Genomic DNA, 22,230 nt, shown 5'->3' on the forward strand with positions numbered 1-22,230 from the left:
TGCGATTTCTTAAATGCAATCTCAATTTTAGAAATCGCAACATGGTTGCAATTCCTAAAATTGCGAAAAGCATGATGCATCCCAAATTTGAGAATTGCATTCGCAAATGGCCGAAACTTGCGATTCGCACCGTTTGCGAATGCAATTCTCAATGATGCATGTGGGCATACATTTCTCTCTGAGATGTTATAGAATCCAGATATATAGCACAATAAATGACATACACGTAAAACCTGACACTACTATTGCCTTTGTCAGTGGTTCTTAGCTGTTTAAGATAATTAAGTAACAACAGTGATTTGCTATGAATAATTAACATTGGAAATTATTAAATTCTTGAATTGTGAGACTGTGAATTAAATATAATTGAGGCCCATAGGAGGAGCATTGGTCTTCAGTTATGCACAACTAGCAGACCGTCCCGACGTTGTCCGGATATGAATTGCTGCCGGCCAGTAGTATATTGTTTTGTAGGATTTCGTTTTGATAGCATTTCTTATCTGTGACAGGCCTGTGTAACACTTCGATTCACAGTGCACTGCTGATGCACTTAAGAGTGCGCGTTCAGTAGTGTGTGAACTCGAGTTTCCCTACTTTATTTTTCCTTGCAATATTATATAGCGCGAACTCGACAACATGGCATGAGCACAATTTACATTACAGAAGAACACATTCATTTGTGGTAGGCAAGGGGAGACAAAGCGATTTGCCTGAAATCACAGGATGTTGAGAAGATGCCGAGATTCAAACGTAGCTTCCCAGCTCTAAAGTTCGCAATTCTAGAACTTGTGGTGGGAGGTGTGTCTAAAAGTGTATGTCGGTGCTGGCCAGTGGTACTTTTAGGGTTAGGGATAGGTTTGGGTTTTGGGGTACAGGGGTATTTTTAGGGTTCAGGGGTAGGTTTGGGTTTTGAGGTACAGGGGTATTTATAGGGTTCAGGGCTAGGTTTGGGGTACAGGGGTATTTTTAGGGTTTAGGGATAGGTTTGAGTTTTGGGATACAGGGTATATTTATAGGGTTAAGATGGGTTAGTGTTTAAGGGTGTTGGGGTATTTTAAGGAGTAAGGGTGGTTTATGATTATGGGGTGCAGGGGTATTTAAAGGGAGCAGGGTGGGATTAGCACACAATATGAGTCATGGCATAAAGGGCGGAACGAACCACACACCCCCAGCGTTTGTCACGCCCCCCAGCTCACGCCCACAGAACAACGCAGACACGCCCACAGGGACTACTTTGCTGGCACGGTTCTTTTACCTTTTAAATGCATATGGTGGGTGTCTGCATAGCCTATGTCCTTCTGCTGCAACTGCCCTTTCCAACGCTGTATTGGGTGTTGTGATTGGTACTGTGGTTCCTGAGATTACCCGCCTCAAAGGTTTGGGCTCTCTCTTTATTATATTAGTATAGATATGAATGCCCTTTTTCTCTGCGTATCTCGTCTACCTGTACATCTTGAACCTCATCTCTTTGCTATTCAGCACACTTAATACACTTTACCACGAATGCACTTCCTCACATCTTCCTCACTTCACCACACCCAAACATACACTGCAGTCACTCCAATTTAGGCACTTTATTTTCTTTTACTTTTGCCATGCAATTATTTTGACATCTGTGTACCCCCTTCACACACATTTGCACAGAATTTCAATTGCAACTGGAATACATGATGACCACTGTTCTGTGTGCTCTGTAAAGAGGCCAACCCACTGACGGGCCCTTTGCTTTGCCATCTGCCTCAGTGCCAGAGCTCTCAATCACAGCCCCTCAAAAACACCTGGCACAACTTAAAGTATGTACTATACAAGAGCAATAAAATGTACGAAAGAAATACAGAAACACAACATGAAGAAATAGCTGACACTCTTGGGGAATGGAAGACTAATTACAACATGTAAAATAAAAGAGGAACATACCCCCACATGCATCATCCCGGGTGTTTGCGAATTCTAAATTGCGAAAAATAGCGATTCGCAATTTAGAATTCTCAAAACGGGATGCATGAATATTTTCGGTACATTTATGCGATTCGGTAAAAATCGCAATTTTTACCGAATCGCATAAATTACCGAAATACAATTTGCGAATTCGCTATTCCCATTGGTTCCTATGGGCCAAAAGGCCCATAGAAAGCAATGGGAAGGCATTAGCAAATTGCGATTTTTCACTTTGAAAATCGCAATTTGTTAATGCATTTCATGGGTGCAGGGGGGGGGTCCAAAGGACCCCCCCATGCACCCCTGAAATGTATTTTTCGCATCATGTTTCACACACACATGTCCTAAGGACATGTGTGTCCGTAACATGAATGTTGAAAAAAATGCATTTTCAGCATTTTAAACACTTTTTGCAAATTTACCGAGTGGTTCAACCACGCGGTAAATTTGACCCCCTAATTGCGATTTTGCAATTTTAAAAGTAATCATGCATTGCTTTTAAGAAATCGCAAATTTGCGATTTCTTAAAAGCAATCGCATTTTTAGAAATCGCAAAAATGTTGCGATTTCTAAAAATGCTTGATGCATTCCAAAAAGCATTTTTGGAATCGCAAACAGCCGATTTTAAGGAATCGCACCGTTTGCGACTCCAAAAATGCTCGATGCATGTGGGGGTAAGTTTCTGACATGCATTACCTTAATGCTTTTAATATTCGTTGTTCATAAATCAATCCATGCTTTTGGGATTAGCGTTAAGGGCAGGAAGATAGGGCCAGTTTTTATTACATACAGCATGTAAATGTCTTTACTAGCAGCACAAATGTCTCCCTTTGGGCTTGACTTGGACATTTGAATCAACTTTGCAAGGGAACAAACACTGCGCTTTCCTTTTGGACCAATTTTGTGGTTGAACAAATTCAGCAGCTCCACTTTTAAAGGTGTCAGCGACCTGCAACCAGGGCCTGGTGCGTCACAATGGGGGAGGTTAGAATGAACAAGGGTCTCAGCACAATGTACATAAGACAACACATGCTATTAAAGTTTATTTGCATAGTTAATAAAAACCATTACAAAAAAGTGTCATACGTTTTGATATTTATTACTCAGTAACATGCACACTTTTTAATAGTATTCATTTAAAAACCTAGGGGGCCCATTAGGATGGCGGGCGGACTCATCCTATTGTAACTGGGGACCGCCCGCCATAAGAGCGGGGGTTCCATGACTGGTATCAGGATGTGCCCGCCACAGTGGCGGGCACATCCTGCATTTGTTAGCATTGTGGCGAGTGGAGCACTCAGCACTGCCCGCCACAGTGCTAACAATGGAATGCAGCATTTGCATATACAAAGCAGAAGGCACCGCGCGGTGCCTGCAGCCTTATATATACAAATGCAGGGGGGTACCACAGGTACCCCCCTGCAGTGGAATGAGGCATAGAGCTCTTCGGAGTTATGCAGTCAATATGCTAAGACCATAAGTTGTAAACCATTCGCTCATTCATCTACACATTGTTTTGCAGAGACTGACTCTAAAAGTGGAACTGCATAGAATGTATTACCGTCTTTTAGTTTAAAGTGCTTTAAGCAAAATACACACAGTTTCACTTTTTAAAGACTGCTTAAGCAGCTGCATTACAAAACTGTTATACTGCTTATATTTGTTTGTCTGTTGCTGTGTGATGCCCTCTACCCTGTTAGTTGGGATAGTGCTGTAAAGGTGCAAGTGCATTACGCCTAAGACATCCGTTGTTTTACTTAAAGTGCATTGTGAAAGGCCCGAGCATTATGGTTTCTTGTGCTTGGCACTGGATAATGGATGCATTAATAGCTGACTTCCTCTGTATCGTCATTGTTTTCAGGCCCTGCTGTGCAAGTGCAGGTGCTTTGTACACAAGAGATTAAGGGCCTGATGTATGAACACATTTTCCCATAGACTCAGAATGGGCAAAACCCTTTGATACATCTGGCCCTAAAAGTCTTCCTTTTGCTACAAAGTAAATGGACAAGAGACCCTTGTCCAAACCTTCGCCAAGCTCAAGCTTCACTATGCTGAAGCATTTTCTTCTCAATCAGGCCGCAGTGATGGATCTGATGCTGGTTGGTTCCCGCTATTTCCTCATTGTTTATGAGAAGGCTGTAAAGTGCTGATGCGTTGTGCAATAGGAAATTAAAAACTTTATTTTAGTCCTACCATGTGACGAATGGGAAAGGGTGGCATTTATGCCGGTAAGTGACGGACGTCTGGTCTCACGCAGGGATGCAGACTCCGATGCCTGAAGCTGGGATGCTTACAGTGTCACTGGCCCACAGTGGAAATCACCATAAAGTACAATGACAGTGAATGGCAGGGGCATAGGGTGTTTCAGATGTTACCCCCCCCCCCCCCCAATAAATGTATTTTGTGATTAAATAGTTGGGTACAGGTGCTTTCAGTCGGGTATGGTTAGGTGTCTGTTGGATTTCACACTCTCCTCTGTTTGGAAAGAGAATGGAACAAATGTTGGTTATTTCACAAAATCATTTCTTTTCTTAGTACCCTTTTAATATGCGTTACTTTCCTTTTTCACTGCCCCTTAAGCCCCACATGTGCTCCCTGCTTTTTTGTGTAATGTATTTTAACATTATGAGGCGTATTTACTTAGATTTTGTGCCATGTTTGCATCACAAACGTAATGCAAATAGACGGAAAATCATTTCCCAGTTTACTTTCAGAGCAAAACATGTTTTGCACAGGAAATGTACTTAAATGTAACGCAGTGCAGCTCATAGAGCTGCTTTGTATTACTTAGAGCCACGCGGGCATTCCATGAGTGGTGCATGGACGTTCCCCATGCAACCAGCCATGGTTTCTGACACCAAACCCTATTTTCTAAAAAACAAGTAGACATTGTTTTGCATCAAAAAATGAAGTCTATTTCAAATAGGAACTATGAAGGAGAAATGCTTTTATTTTTCCTTCCTTTTCAAACTTTGCATTTGGGCTGCGCTGTACAGCACGCATACAAAGTGGGAAACGTTATAAAGTTAGTCTAAGCATAGTATTTTGTACTGGAAGGGTGCCCTACTATTAAAAAAAACAATCCTAGGCTCAAGGAGACACCTTTGTGTGTGCCTGGCGCACGGCGACCTTAGGCGCCGGAACTAGGGAGAGGGGAGGAGAGTGCAATTTCCCTGTGAATATGACGCTCTCCTGCTCCCTCCGTCCCACACAGCGCAGCGCAGGATTTTTTACTGCTGCCCAGCGCAAGAATTTTAAATATAGACCATTATGTGCAGGTGTGATTGTTGGGAAATCTGAAGCTCACCCCCCCCCCACCCGCCCAAACTTACTGACCAAGATGCATCCTTGGTGAAGGGCTTTAGAAGGGTAAATCGTGTGTTCTGTGTCACACTGCTGAAATTTGATTTGTTGCCTAGCTTCCATTTACTACTTCTGAGGGAATTGGGGGCAGGCAGCCTGGGACAGACATCCCAGACTTCAATAGATTGATTTGCTTGGAGAAATGATTGCATTTCTAAGTGGAATAAATCCGGTTATTTATTACTTTTTGAGGCAAACGTGTATTTGAGAGGGGTGCAGCCCCAGAGCTCTAATAGTGAAACTGCCCACTCAAAAGAAGGTTTGTGTGAAATAGAATGTTTGAATAAAATGTGAGAGGTTGAAAGTGAAAAATGTAGTACCAAATGTAAGACTGAGTCGGAAGTGGAAGAAAAGAAGTGAGAATGGTCATGTTATAGAAAGTAAAATGTACAGAGAGCAGAAGAGATAGTTAAAGTTGTTAAACAAAATCACAACTGTGCCCTGAGTGGCACCGCAGAGAGAGGCCAATGCCCTTCATCACATTGAGTCTAATTGCCCCCATCAGATCTGAGAGTAGTGTAAGTTTGATGCGCACGAGGGCAGTTGAAGGTGCTGGCACCAGTGGGCAGAGGCTGGAGTGACACTGGCAGGCAGAAGAAAGAGCAGGCATAGGCAAGTATTCTGAGAAATTGTCATTGGTGGGCAGTGTGAGGCTCTAACAGCAGTAAGATAAGAAGTGTGCGGTGCAGGGGTTGATGGGGAGTGTGAGGAGCAGATTACACTGGTTGGCAGCATCAAGGGGGGACACTAGTGGTCATTCTGAGGAGGTGTCATCTGTAGATAGTGCATGAAGCAGCTACTGGGATACCTACCTTGTAAAGATATCATGCGCGGTTCTCAAGAGCCAGCATTAGTGGGCAGAGTAAGGGGTGCACACACTGGTTACTGGTGACAAGCAGATGTCACTGGTGCGGAACCACTAGAGTGGAATAGAAACTAGTGGGCAGAATAGTCTGCAGTGTGGGGAGTTTAATAGGTACAGCTGCTATGACGTGGGCATTAACCTGTTCTGCGCTGCTAGAATTTTCGCGCTGTGCAGGCGTTTTATTGATTGGACAGAGTTCGGACGGCCACCGGCGTCCTCCGCACATGCCCACCGTGACGTCGGACGGCCTGGGGCTGACCGAAGCACACAAGGGGTTAATCAATATCGGAGGACAGGCTGCTATGCCACCTCCTCCAGGACATATTTTTACCACAGGCTTAAAAACGTTCTTATGCAATCCTAAAATGGTGGAGCGGTTATGTTAAAACTATAAAACATATTTGGAGTAAACCTTGTTCCTAGCACATCTGTCGAGGACGGTGATTCTATTCTGTGCACTTGGTTTCACGTAACGTAACTAAACATTCTCTTTGCATTTACTTTCCCAACCCCAGAACTATAGCCATTTATGATGAATTCTTTGCTCCATTATTCACAGACATAGTGATAGAGGCGAATTACCTAGTTGTTTTGAGTGCCTTAAATGTTTGGTCCGAGCTCATTGATACGGAGCCTTCCAGAGTTCTAATATAATATTTGGAATTTTATGTACAGCAAAATGATAGGATCACCTAGGGATGGGAACCATGCTGTCTAAAGTTCTACGGTGGCAAGATCTCCCAGGGATTGTAACCATGCTGTCCGAAGTTCCAGGGTAAAAGGGTAACCTGGGAATGAGATCCAAGCTTTCCAAAGTTCTAAAGTCATAGGATGACCTTGTTATGGGAGCCATGCTGTCCGAAGATCTAAAGCGACTGGGTGACCTATCACTTTAGAATGTTGGACAGCATGGTTTTCATTCCTAGGTAATCCTTTCACTTTAGAACTTCGGACAGCATGGTTACAATTTCTGGGTGATCATATCGCTTTAGAACTTAGTACACTGTGGTTCCAATCCCATAGTGACACTATTATCTTAGAATGTTGGACAGCATGGTTTTTATGCCCAGGTGATCCTTTCACTCTGGCACTTCGGACAGCATGGTTCCCATCCTTGGGTGATCCTATCACTTTAGAATGTTGGACAGCATGGTCCCCAGCCCTGGGTGACCCTATCACTTTACAATGTTGGACAGCATGGTTCACATCCCAGGACGACCCTATCACTTTAGAATGTTGGACAGCATGGTCCCCACCCCTGGGTGACCCTATCAATTTAGAATGTCGGAAAGCATGGTTCCCATCCCAGGGCGACCCTATCACTTTAGTATGTTGGACAGCATGGTTCTCATTCTGAGTTGATCCTTTCACTTTGGAACTTCGGACAGTGTGGTACCCACTTCATAGTGACACTATCACTTTAGAATGTTTGGCATTGATCCTTTCACTTTAGAAGTTAGGAAAGCATGATGCCCATCCCTATGTGATCCTGTGTCTAACGTTCTAAAGTGATCAAGTCAACGTGGGATGGGGCCCATACTGTCCTAAGTTCTAAAGTGAAAAAGTCACCTGGGATTGAGATCCGTGCTGTCTAAAGATGGTAAGTGATAGGATCACCTAGCGATAGGAACCATGCGGTCCGAAGATCTAAAGTGATAGGATCACATAGGGATGGGAACCGTGCTTTCCTAACTTCTTAAGTGACAGAACCACCCAGGGGTGAGAATAAAGCTGCCTTCAAGGATAGAGTGGTAATATTGGACTTGGTGAGTGGCTGAAACAGGTCGGCCCCACAGTAAATGTAAATTGATACTTGTAGAGAGCACTACTCACCCGCAAGGGTCTCAAGACGCTTGTACGAATACCGCTGTGGAACCCGTCCTGGGTTTCCCTGTGAGGCGTCCACTCCTGGGCACCCCCAGGGTGAAGGCCAGGCATCCTAAGCATTGTGGGGGCCGTTGTGGAGATTAAGCAAGCTATTGCCCAGAGTTGCAGAGTGGGACTCTATGATTGGAATAGGCACCGAGGCGAGAATTATCAGGTCCGTGGAATTTTTGAGCCCAAGACCTGCCGAGGCGGGGAATTGAACCCTGGTCCCGGGCTAGACCTCTGCATCAGGGTCCGCCGCTCTAACCATTTAGCCACACTTCTCCAGTGATTAATGGATCATTGAATGACGCGTGCATTGCCTTATTTTGCTCTCATACACTTTAAGGTGTGGTGTCATTTTATTTGGGGCAGAGAGGCATTAACAAGATGTTAAGTCTTGTTCTGTAGATTGGTTGGATTTCAAGGCACTTCCTGTGTAGCACAGAGAGAGAACAATGCCAAGAAACAGAGTCGAGAAACTACATAACAGTGATAGCAGTATTTATTTGAGAAAGACAGCATGCTGCTGACCACAGCTGCTAGCCAGAGAGCTAGTCTATGCCAACCCAAATCAACACACAAGTGAGCAGGGAGACTGCAAAGGTGACAGACTTGATATTTCTGAGTTTTTAACCAGTACATCACCACATCTGCATTTGCAGAACATACATTCTGAGTGTTGTTGCAGGATTTCCGCTGATGACCCAGTCATATCCATGTTTACAATGTTCTCAAAGAAAGTATTACATGGAACCTACAAGCAAAGTCCTTTGAGAGGGGGGATATGCAGAAAGCTCTCGGGGCAAAGTTGAACCTGTTGTAACGATGTCTGGACGTACTAATCTATATAATGGAAATAAACATGACAAAATATATATTATACCCTGGAGGAAATTCAAATGGAACACAGTTTCCCCTTCAGTGTAATTGCATGAGAATGCTGTTTAAAAGGACTTTAGCTTGTCCGGGCATCTTCTGTGATTTCCTACTTACTTTTTATTGTTTTAAATCAGGACTTCAGCGCCCACACTCCACCTTCTGTACCACTGTGCTCATCTGGATAGACGTGCCACATTTAGAAGAAGACAAATCTTTCATTCCATACCTGGAGAAATTTGTCACAGTTAAAAGTAATGAGATTTCGAGTTTGAGTATACGTATTTGTAAAGCAAAAACTATTCACCCTTACAGGTCTCAAGGCGCTGGGGGCCATTGTGGAAATTAAGTGAGCTATTGTCCAGAGTCACATGGTGCTGTGCTGAGCTGCCGCCGAACCGGAGATCGTACCGTGAACCCTGTGCTCCAAAGTCAGCCGCCCTGTCCGCTGCACCACACCTCTCCACAGTATGTCAATTTTAGCTGCAGCAACAATATCTGCAATCAACATATGATACCCAATTATACAGATTTTACAACCTCTGAAGACTGGGTAACTTATAATAGACCTCTTGGTATCTCCGTACACTGAGAAAACATGACAAGGCCTAGCCACAGTGAGAAAAACTCCATAAGGACATTTGCTCACTGGCAAATACTCCACTGAATATCTCAGGGGTATGGGGCATTGGACAAATCTCAGTTGGACTGAAGGCTTGATATCAGTTCAGTCGGATGCTGGCTAAAACTCTGCTTGGGACATGAGCACTGAAAGAAACCCTTCGGAACTGTGACCCTCTAAGAGAATCTCACCTAGGCCCCAAGGATGTTAAGGCCCTAAGGACATCAAGCAAAATTGAGTTGACATCTTGGAACATAGGGAAACTTTTTATGATTGTATTTCAACATCCCATAAAGGGGAAATGATAGAGTAAAAATATCTGCTCAAGCCGGGTAATGAAGTCACTCCTAACCTCAGCTTCTGCTTTCCATCTCACTCAAGGGAGTGTTGGGACATCACAGACATTGTACCAGCGGAAGGAAGATTGAAAACGTTTTTTTACCGGTATATGATTAAAGGTCGAGTGCCTCAGATTTGTCAAATAACATTTTCTAGCTCCTGGGTTAGGTGCTTACCCAGATCCCAGCGAGTGTGTGAGCAGTAATCTCATTGGAGAAGCCCAAAAGGTGTCCAAACACAACAGTTTGGAGTTATTAGGTAAAGGGTTTTATAGTCAGGACTTTTTACAATTTACTGTTAGACTCGGAGCTCTTGAACACAAAGATTTGCACTGCATGGATAGTTATGGCAGGCCATGCCAGTGCAAAAAGAACAATTGATGGACAGAATGCAGAACAATGTCATACATTCACCCAGGGTCGGATTGGGATCACAATTCGGCCCGGGCACTGACGAAAAAAGTGGCCCGCATTCAAGAGGCGTGGCCCATATTTAAGGGGCGTGGCCCACATTCAAGGGGCGTGCCCTTTCATGAAACACCATTTGCACAGACAAGGAATGAAAGTGGGAGGATACTGTTCTTGCACACAACACAGGGCCAAGGTGACAATGGCCTACATGCTGAGCAACTAAAAGAAATAGCAAGGCCCCTTTTTGTCACAAAATTATTCCAGCCCTCCAGCACAAAAGTACCTGAAAAGCAGCAAAGCCCCTGCTATTACTAACCTACTCCGCCCTCCCCAGACCTTCAGCTCAGGAGCACATGAACAGAGGTAAGGCCCCTGCAATTAGTAAATTAATCAACCCCCCAGGCCTTGGGAAAATATCCTGGCAGGGGAGCACAAAACACAGCTTTCTGGGTCATCCAAGGTAGCCAGGTAGCCAGGGGGGAGGCTGAGGTGAAGCTGGTGCATGGGAAGTGCCTTCCCAGTGTGTTCTGGCAGTTTGAGTATTTACCATTTACTGTAGTTTTACCCTTGTACCTGTGTATGGTACCCTTTTGTAACATGCACACGTCACTTTTCTCTTGTCACACACTGTTTGCTCCTCTCACTTTTGTTTGCTTTAGATACTTGCACAAGTGCCACCATTGCCTACGTAAGTTTGTTCTTGTGCTGGAGTGTCTGACATTAATTGCAGTATTATACCTCTACTTGTATTTTGTAAGCTTTTGTAACCTGCACAGATGTCACTTTTTCCTCCTGTAATGTATCGTTTGCTCCTCTTGTATTTTGGTTGCTCACTATTGTCACTTTTGATTCATGTAACTTAACGTTTGCTTTTGTAATTTGTCCACTTATAATTTTCTCCTCATGTATTATTGCTGTTCCTAGTGTGAAGCGCTCTGACACCTTCGGTAAAGTCCGCGCTATATAAAATCGCATAAATAAATAAATAAATAAAACAAGAAAATTCCAAACATCACCAGGCCCCCACAGCAAGACCCATTCTTCCTCGCCCACTATGCCCTGAATGTGAAGGGCTGTGGGCGAGGTGTTAAGACTAACACCGTTTCTGGGCTGCATGGGTTTTTTTTTCTCCCCTTTCCTAGTCCACTCTCTGTGGACTGGGACAGGGGAGAAAAAAAACGGCCCACAGAGGGCACTGAGGCACCGGCCCTTCGGCCCATTCCCGAATGCCCACCTTGCCAATCCGCCCCTGCATTCACCCCAATACAGAGATCTGGGCCTAAATCTATCGATGTGTTGCTCCCCATGCAATTCTAGTTTGAACCCAGCCATATGAAAATCAGTCTTGACCCTGTGCCCCATGGGGACAGTCCAGCCCGAACTGCCAGGCCAGGTCCTCCCTTTTGCTTTCTAGGCCATGACAGTGCTACAACCACCAGCCACCTTTAGTGGGTGAGTGGAAATTCTTTTCTCAATACCATTTCAAGACTACCTGGCATGGACAGGCATCACGACCATCATTATAAAAGTAATCTACTATCTATCACTACATTGCCAGCTGGCATCTAGTCGTGAAACCAGAACTGTCCCATAGGTGACACTTCTGAATCTGAAGTGTGGGGAAAACTGTTCAATACAGAAACAAGAAGAGATGGGGACAGCAGTGCGGGAACATATTCCTTTCACGCACGCACTCAAACGTTAGTTTCTGCAAACAACTTTGGGGGCTAATGGGCGACATTTGTCATAGGTAACGGAAGGCCAGTGGTTCCTGTACGACGCTGAACACATAAAGCGCAGGTAACAAACACTAATACACATAGAAAAAAAACCTCTAACCCCTCACCTTTTCCACTTAGAAATCCACAAATTTTGGCCCGGAAGCCACACTTCCTGCTTGACTCAAATACACATGTGCCATTCCATCGGCAACCAATCAGAGCCGTAGAAAGAGAGTACTGCCTCTAAAATGGCTGACTAATATTCTCGTCTACGAGTCCGCAAACATATCACTACTAAATAAAGATAATATAAGAACAGATATCAGACGACAGCAGTGCAGGTGCATACTGCATGCACTGAAACGTCAGTTTCTGCAAACAATTTTTTAGACTAACAGGCAACATTTATCATAGGTAACGGAAAGCCAGTGGTTCCTGTACCACATCGAACTCATAAAGCAGAGGTAACAAACGCTAATGCACATATGAAAAAACCTCTACCCCTCAATTTTTCCGCTTGCACACTGCGGCGAACAAATATCAGATGTTCCAGTTCAGCATGTTAACTTCGCCTAAGTAGCTGCCAATTCAGTGTCAGACAGAAAAGTATTTTTTGACACAATAGAAAACAGTTCTAAGGCATATAGCGTGGTGCCCATGTTCTATATATAAAAGCCTGCACTGTGCTAAAACATAAAGTGCGGCGCCGGTGCACAGTAATTTAAAAAAATGATGAAAGCGAGCGCTGGGCTAAAATATGAAGCGCAACACCCATGCATATAAAGTTATGTGCTTCATGGCCGCCATGAAGCTAGATTAAAAAAAATAAAACATGAAACCGGCGCTGTGCTCTGTGCTGTGGTGATAGAACATCACTAGCACAGAACAAAAGAAATAGTCCCTAAACGATACAGCCAAACACTTACAGCGTAACAAAACTGTAGTTGGCTGGTGCTCCTTGCGCTACAACGGAAGTGATATATGTGGACTACCGACCAATAAGGTGCTAGGAAAGAAGAGCAAAGGAGAAGTTAACCAATGGCAAGAAGCAGGCGCGATTACGCTCCATGTATTACTTACACCAGGTCTTGCAGACAGCGCATGCTCGCTGCCCAGGCTCAACCTAAAAATGAAGCTTAACAGTTTCATTTTATTTTGTGAAATGCATCTTGTTTTCCTTTAAGGAAACAGGATTCATTTAATTAAAAAAAGTTTACTTTATTAAAAAGCGATCACAGACATGGTGGTCTGCTGACCTCAGCAGGCCACCATCCCTGTGATTGCTGCAATTCGTAATGGGACGTAAATTCTGACCTAACTCATTCAAATTAATGAGGTAGGTCTATTGCGACCCCATTATGAATCGCTATCTCCAATTTATCCATTTTTGTGCATTAGAAATTGGGATTAGGAAATGCCCATCCCTAAATTCTGTACATATGGCCCTTTCTCTACTAAGCATGTTATTGAGAGTGTGACAGCTCATATTATCTATTTATCTGCCATATTACTAAACATATTCGCATCGATGCCCAGAACCTTATTGTTGCTGCATTGTTGGGGGCTACCCCGGGTCCCTTTCCGCAATATATTTTGCTTTTCAAGCACCACATGACTCTATTGTGTTTTCTTCCGAGCCTATGGGCATAGCAATGACTCGCCCACATTAACGTGGCCCGTCCTTCCTTTAACCCCATCTGCGCATGTCACACACACAGAGGTGTGGCGCCGCGGCTAGGGCGACTGACTCCGGAATCTGAGGATCACGGTTCGATCCCCAGCACCGGCGGCAGATTAGCTCAACACCATGTGACTCTGGGCAATAGCTTGCTTAATCTTCCCAACGGCCCCCAGCGCCTAGAGACCCTTACGGGTGATTGTGCGCTTTACAAATGTGGATTATTATTATTATTTGGGCTGCTGTATTATTTAGCCTCCGTGGTCCCCTCTGGTCTTTTCCTCGGTAAACGTCGTTTACAACGCGGTGTTTACACCACACAACCTTTACCACGCTGCCATCACAATGCAAGTCGTTACTACGACTTGCGCTGGATGGCGCTGTTGGTTAAGGAATATTGTAAATTTATATTCCAACACCTTCCCTACTGTTACGTGGACTGGCGTTGGAATATAAAATGATATTATTCCTTAATCCGCGCCCTCCAACGCAAGTCCTTGTAACGACTTGCATTGTAATAACCGCATTGTAAAGTACCGCGATCTAAAAGATTGCGTTGTACTGACATACATCCCGTTTCATCCCACTGCTGGCAGCGGACAGCTTTTCTCCCAATTCCTCTGAGCAGGCAAGCAACTGCAGCAGGCCCAGGTATGGGGTCCGATAGTGCTGTTGTCCAAATAAGTGAACGCAGTGCCCCACTGGACTATCGAAGACCTCCACTCACAGTCCAACCCCACCATGCATAGGGAACTATTCCACCGTGGTTCGCACCCACTGTTAAGAGCTGCTGTAGAGTCCAAGAAAACCTGTCCATTTCATGTTTTGTAAAGAAGGCCTTGGTTTTAGAATGTAACCGAACATATAGGAAAAACTTACCTGTCATTAAGTCGTTTTTCAGCTTGTAACATTACAAAACATTATGCAGCCGCACGCTGTGAATTTCACCACAAGTTCATTTCAACATTTCATCACACAAATCGTCCATTATTTGGCTTTCTTGGAGGGTTTACAGTTACACGCGGTGAGTGTAGGGAAGCATGACCTTATTGCACACTTTATCAAGCAGATTGAAGGCTATTTGTTTGAGCTATAAAAGTGCACAGGTCAGAACTTGCCACCAGTTTGTATACCATATCCCTTTCGGAATGTAGGGAATCATTTCCCTTCCTTCAGGGTACCTTTGAACATTAGTTCACTTCACAGCTTAATTTGAAAACAAAATAAGTGCCAAGGCCCTCTCAGGAGGCCACTGCAGCTTGCAACACACATTGCCCCTGCAAGGGCTGCCAATGATAGTAGCAACAGAGCTACTATCCATCACACTCCTACAAGTGCGACAATTTGGACTATTCCAGGCCCCCAAAGCTATAAGAATGGTTTGGGCGGCATGTAATAGTAATTTTAATGTATATTGAATTAATCATTAACTGTTGCTGTGGTCATCTCTAAGTTAGTCAGACAGTGCCACCTTGTGGCATATTGTCACAAGCACTGGTGTTGACAATTAAGTGCTAGTGCCGAGCCCCGGAAACCACTGGCTCAAATTAAGCACTGGGTAACCCACTTTGCCATGGCACTCACCCAGGCACCCAGAGGTAATTCTGTCTGCAGCATGCACTTCTTGAAAAATAACATCCCTCTCTTTAGAGAAAAACTCTTCTGAAGAAGTATGTGGATAAAATCATAAGCACCAGAGAACCCCATGTCATATGCAACACCTTCGGGTGGTATAGAGATAGGCTGACGGAAGGTTACATGACACCTACAAGGCCTCTCCTGACCTCCCAAGCCAATGGCATCTCCCCCTAGTTTTTGGCCCTGTTCTTTCTTTTCCCTTCCCTGTCTGGTCTCCCAAGCCCAGCTGCAATGCTACCTGTTCTCTGTGCCTCCTCACAGTCCCAACCCTCTCTTACCAATCTGCTGTGTGTTCGAGCTATTCAGAAATGCCCAGTGAAGTATCACAAGATCCACTGGAATGTCTATCTAGGCTTCTCCTAGGATGCGCTCATCTACTCTGCATCACAAAGGGTGAAACAAACAAAGGTTAACCGTCTGAGGCACCCCTGTGTCACCCCAGGTAACGTTTAGACCCTTAAAGTATGTCCCTTACTGACTGTTAAATTTCCCCCTAGCCCCAGGATGATGAGCACCCTAAAAAAACACAACATTGATTGGATCACCCCAGCCTTCCTTTCTTGAATAACTTTGTGGCCACAATTGCTTGCTACCCTCCCAAGAAGGCCAATCACAGCACAGCACTCCAGCAACTGGCCATTTGCACCACCAACACTACAACTTGGAAGTCACCATTCTGGAACCATAAGTGTGCATTACCTTGACCGTTTTTTTAATGAACTCTATACTTCTATATAACAAACATTAGTTTGTAATGTTAGTACTCATGTCGCGTCCCAACCTCAGGGTTCAATGACGATGGCTTGCAGCTTAGACCTTTGTCTGCTAGGCACAGCAATGTTGAATTCCATGCCTTGTGCTTCAAACCCATGTACGCATTGCCTGGTGTGCATTGCTTTTGGCAGTTGTCTATACCGTCGGTGCTAGCTAGGTTTAAGTTGTGGCCTTTGTTCAGTGACCCTTGACCCTGTGTACAGGCAGGTTGCTCCCCACGCCGTACAGCCCCACCTGTGTGCCCGTGCCCTTAAGCCAGCTCCTGCCATGAGATCGAGGCCCCCCTCTGCCACCTGCTGGCAGTCCGCTCCTCAGGATCTGCACTTGCTGCGGTGTGCCATACTGCTGCTACTGTTTTGTTTTACTGTGTGCCCTTATTTCCCTCTGAATTTCTAGCTTTAGTTTTTTAATTAACTTTGCGCCACTGTACCCCTGTTTCCCTCTGTCCCCCGCCCGTTCTGCTCTCCCACTTTCCCGCCGCTGTGTCCCCCGCAGCCCCGCTCCCGATCACCGATTGTTCCCGCTCCCTCCCACCTCACCCTCTTATGGTGGCTGCGCAGTGGGCGCGACACTGGCGTGCTTAAGGCGCGCCTAAGGCAAGCCCGTCTACGCCCATCCACGCCTGGACCGCACGCAGCACCAGACCCCCTTGCCACCCCGAGGCAGACCAACGGACCCTTCTCCTGCTGGAACTGCCACTACACCAGCATCCAAACCACCACCATGCCCACCGGGGCAGGTCGCAACAGCCTCCATTGCCTTCTTCTCAACACCCGCTCCACCAGCAAACACGCCATCAACCTCTGGAACCTACTCGACTCCACCTACCCAGACGTCACCTTCCTGACAGAGATGAACCCCTCCTTGGCACCTGATATCGCTATAGCCATCTCCTACGGCTACAAGATCACCAGCAGGGACCGCACCAACGGCACAGGAGGAGGAATCGCCATCGTCCACAGAAACACCCTCAGAATCTCGACCAACACCGACGACACGCTCATCACCGCCAAACACCTCCACTTCCAGATCCACACCAACCCCAACACAGCCCTCAGAGGAACCCTCATCTACAGACCACTGGACACCCAGCCACAGTTCAGTGACTCCATCGCCGACCTAGTCAGCACGCACGCCCTTGCATACATGGGCTACATCCTCCTCGGAGACCTGAACTTCCACCTCGAAAAAAACAATAACAGCAACTCCACCACCCTGCTCGACAACCTTGCCAACCTCGGACTCAAACAGCTCGTCACGACTCCCACCCACTCCGCCAGACACACGCTTGACCCCATCTTCTCAGCCAGCAACCACATCACCTTCAGCAACACCACCAAATTCCACTGGACCGACCACCTCTGCGTCTACTTCACCTTCGAGAAAACCACAATGCACCACCGCACACAATGGGCCCACCACCGCAGCTGGAGCAAAGTCACTGAAGACCAGCTTGTCACCACCCTCACCCAATTACCAGCGGACACCACCGACACCGACTCCGCCGCCCTCAACCTCAGGCAATGGTTAGACGACTGTGCCAACACTCTCGCCCCGATCAAGAAACCCTCAAACAGAGGCACCGAAAGAAAAGCCATCTGGTTCACCACCGACCTCCAGGCATCCAAGCAGGCCTGCTCCAGACTCGAGAAGAAGTGGCACCACAAACAAACAGCAACACAGCCTACAAGAGCGCCATCCGCAGACATCACCAACTCATCTGAACCGCCAAAAGGACCTCCTTCAAAGAACACATCGATAACAACACGCACAACAGCAAAGAGCTCTTCAACATCGTGAAGGAACTCTCCAACCCCAGCTCCAACTCCAATGACATCCCGTCATCACAAGACCTCTACGACTCCCTAGCCACCTTCTTCCACCGCAAGATCACAGACATCCACAACAGCTTCAGCAACCAGGCCTCCTCGACAAACACAGACACCTCAGACTCACTGCCCCCCAGCCTCATCGACATCGACCCCCTTCTGTCCTGGACTCATGTCAATGACGAAGACACCATCAGAACCATGAACACCATCCACTCCGGTTCACCATCCGACCCCTGCCCGCACCACATCTTCAACAAAGCAAGCTCTACCATCGCACCCCATCTCCGCAAAATCATCAACAGTTCCTTTGAGACTGCCGCCTTCCCGGGGAGCTGGAAACACGCCGAGATCAACGCCCTACTCAAGAAACCCAAAGCTGACCTCAAGAACTTCCGGCCCATCTCCCTCCTCCCATTCCGGGCGAAAGTCATCGAGAAGATCGTCAACAAGCAACTGACCTCCTTCCTCGAAAAGAACACCAGCCTGGACCCGTCCCAATCTGGATTCCCAGCAACCACAGCACCGAAACAGCCCTCATCACCGCAACCGACGACATCAGGGCCATGATGGACAATGGAGAAACCACAGCCCTCATCCTCATGGGTCTGTCGGCAGCCTTTGACACTATCTGCCACCACACCCTCCGCACATGACTACACAATGCTGGGATCCGCGACAGAGCACTGCACTGGACCTCCTCCTGCCTCAACGGCAGAACCCAGAGTGTCCGCCTCCCCCCGTTCTGATCGAAAGACTCCAAGATCATCTGCGGCGTACCCCAAGGATCGTCCCTCAGCCCGACACTCTTCAACATCTACATGGCACCGCTCGCTAACATCGCCAGATCACAAAACCTCAACATCGTCTCATACGCCGACGACACCCAGCTGATCCTCTCCCTCACAAAGGACCCCCACCACCACCAAATCCAACCTCCACGAAGGAATGAAGACCATCGCCTAATGGATGATCCTCAGCTGCCTGAAACTGAGCTCGGACAAGATAGAGGTCCTCATTATCAGATCCACCCCTGCCGCCTGCGACGACTCATGGTGGCCGACCACACTGGGAGATGCACCGACACCTACTAACCATGCACGTAACCTGGGAGTCATCCTGAACTCCGCACTGTCAATGACCCAGCAAGTGAACGCCATCTCCTCCTCCTGCTTCATCACCCTCCGCATGCTCCGCAAGATCTACAGATGGATCCCCACCTGTACCAGAAGGACGGTCACCCAGGCCCTCGTCAGCAGCAGACCAGACTACGGCAACGCTCTCTACGCAGGAACATCAACCAAACTCCAGAAACGTCTACAACGCATACATAATGCCTCAGCACACCTCATCCTCGACATCCCCCGCCACAGTTACATCACAGCCCACCTGAAAGACCTACACTGGCTTCCCATCAACAAGAGGATCACCTTCAAGCTCCTCACCCACACTCACAAAGCTCTCCACAACACCGGACCAGCGTACCTCCACGAACGACTCACCTTCTACACTCCAAACCCCCAGCGTACCTCCACTGACCTCGCCCTCGCCACCGTCCACCGCATCCATCGAGTGACCGCCGGCGGCAGATCATTCTCTCACCTCGCCACAAAAAAATCTGGAACACCGGCCCCATCTGCCTCCGACAGACCCAGGACCTGCTGGCCTTCAGAAGACTCCTCAAGACCTGGCTGTTCAAGCAGTAGTAGCACCCCCCCACACCCCCTGTTGTTGAGGACCTATTATAAACAGTGCCAGTTACTTACAGTGATTTTGGGTCAGCCCACTGTTCACAATTGGTTAACTTTATTATCAATCTCATTTGCTTGAGTCTTATTCAATGGCTGCTTGTGTGTGCCCCTGCACTGGAGTCGAGTTTTTTAAACGTACTTTTGATTGGATGGCTTCTATCTTTTTACAGCTCCAAATCAGGAAACTACAGGTTTTTTTCTTTTGCTTCCAGCACTCCTTGGGACTGCATGCTTTTGTGGCTCGTTCTCTCTCCTTCACATCCAACCCACCTGTGTTTTTGTGTTGATCCACCCAAGCTTGTCCATTGCTTCATTCACCCTCCCTACCCTGCTCCGCTTTGTCTTTTTTGGTTAATTTAAAAAGACCCAACCACCCTGCTCCTCAATTACTCTGTCATCAGTCCTCATCTGCATTTACTTGTCCAAGCTCCACCATTCCTCCTTCCTCCAGCACCTACCAATGGACAGCGTATTCAGTGAATAAGGATAGCCTGTTTGCAAGCCAATCGCTGTTGCACAGTGCAGGTGGCGTGCCGCCTATAGGTGATCCCCTAGCAGGCAGGTGCGGTGAGGGATATTCTGGGCGGCGGGGGACTCTGGGACCCTCTTTCCCTCTTCAAACGTACTGGTTAAAGAGAAGCACTGACAAGGTGTCACCCTTTATGGGACACTGTGAGGACACACTGTGATTGCACCTTCCAAGGTGCTGTTTGTGTCTGTTCCTGTGGGCACACTGACAAAGGTATTCCCTCATTTGCATTAGACCATGCCCCAATATCAGTATTACAGAAGGGGTTCCCCACTTGTCTGTGACCTCTTCTGCCACGTAAGAGTCCTAGGAGGTGCAAAAAGTGGGATGCCCGTTGTAACCCTAGAGCACTATGGGGCATGTGCATTGACCTACCAGAGCATCACATTTTAAGACACGCTGGTGGCGCAATGTCCTGCTCCATATTCACAATGCGGCTATAAGCCACTTTGAATGCCTTAAAGCCACATTGCCAGCCTTGCACCATGGCACAAGGGTGTCTGCATTGGCACTAGACAACTTTTTTAGCGCCTGCAAAAGTGAAAACACAGGAGTGTGCTGTATTTGATATCAATTAGAATACAGTGCATCCCGGCATTTTTAAATGACGAAGCGTCTCTCTGCTAAACTGCTTGCAGCGCTGCAGAATTTCTTTGTAAATATACCACTATGTGTAGTACAGCCTGTGATGTTTTCTTCTTTTGAAGAGAGGGGGTATAACTTTATTTTTGTTTTTTTGCGGGCTTGGCAGCTACAATTTGCCGCTTGACTGCTACTTTCTAAAAAAAAAAAAACACAATGTTCTTTGGTGCTCTTTTTATGTTTTTCTTTTTAATTTCCCACTCCAAAGAGGAGAGTCCATCATCTTGGAAAAGTAACTTAAAATGTAAGCAAAATAACTGCTGGTGCACGTGCATGTGTGCAGACGCGTGTGCCGCCATTCATGATTACTCGGGGGCAACTGCAACGTGATGGGGCATGCACATGCCCAGCATTCACACGAATCCATCACTGAGCTCTTTTTGGTGAGCATGCACAGTATTTGAGCATTCACAACATTTGAGCATTCACAATATTTGAGCATTCACAATATTTGAGCATTCACAACATTTGAGCATTCACAATATTTGAGCATTCACAACATTTGAGCATTCACAATATTTGAGCATTCACAATATTTGAGCATTCACAATATTTTTTTTTTCTTTTTGCTGATCCTTAACAGCATTGGGAAAAAGTATAGGAAATGCAAAGAACAGGCAAAGGTGTAACCTGTTGGCATCGCCTATGTCTCTTATTATCTGCAAGGAAATAATAATGTTAGTTTCCCGGTAAGAAGTACTCCAGGGCATACACAGAGAAAAAGCAGGAAGCTCTGTTGGTTAGAGGTAGACCAACTATAGGGGCATCTATGTAAGACTTAGCTCGCGGAAATGAAAAATTGCACACCCCTAATCGTTGCAATTTAAAAATCCTATTTTCTGTAATCTGTGTTGCAGCGATATTAGTAGAAATTATGGAACTATTGATAAGTGTAAGGCAATCATTTTGGCACTGCCTCATATCTGCCCCCTGGATGTTGTTTAATAAGTTTCTGTTCTTCCAAACCAAGGCCTAGAGATAATCATGGGTCAGTTTGGGATAGCTGGATATGAAAAATGATGTTTGAGAAATGAAATAGCAACAAAAAGTGAGCAAATGTAATGAGAGTAAAGACTAGATTTAAAAGGTGAGGTTTATAAAGTCGCACTTCATCGAATAAAGAAGAAACAGTATAGCATGTAATGCGAAGCAGGTCATGTCTAGACTGTTTTAAAGACGCAGAGGCAAGAGGGGATCCATTACATTTTATAAGAAGCTAAATGGGCCATGTCAAGGCTTGTGAAGATCTTTAGTCGAAGAAGAAAAGAAATAGGCACTTGTCCCAAGTATAGACGCACACACGTTCACCCATATGCAATTATATTTTTGGCCTTAAATGTAAGTTTCTGCCGAAAATACCTCATTTACACCAACCAGAAACTGACA

General features: G+C 46.1%; 1 protein-coding gene across 1 annotated transcript in view; it reads left to right on the top strand.

The window, feature by feature from the left end:
• SLC2A6 (solute carrier family 2 member 6) overlaps positions 1-22,230 on the top strand; it is a 133,421-nt gene that overhangs the window by 30,499 nt on the left and 80,692 nt on the right. The gene's annotated exons all lie outside the window — the stretch shown is intronic.

Source organism: Lissotriton vulgaris, chromosome 5 (assembly GCF_964263255.1).
Source record: "Lissotriton vulgaris chromosome 5, aLisVul1.2, whole genome shotgun sequence".
In the NCBI taxonomy this organism is placed as follows: domain Eukaryota; kingdom Metazoa; phylum Chordata; class Amphibia; order Caudata; family Salamandridae; genus Lissotriton; species Lissotriton vulgaris.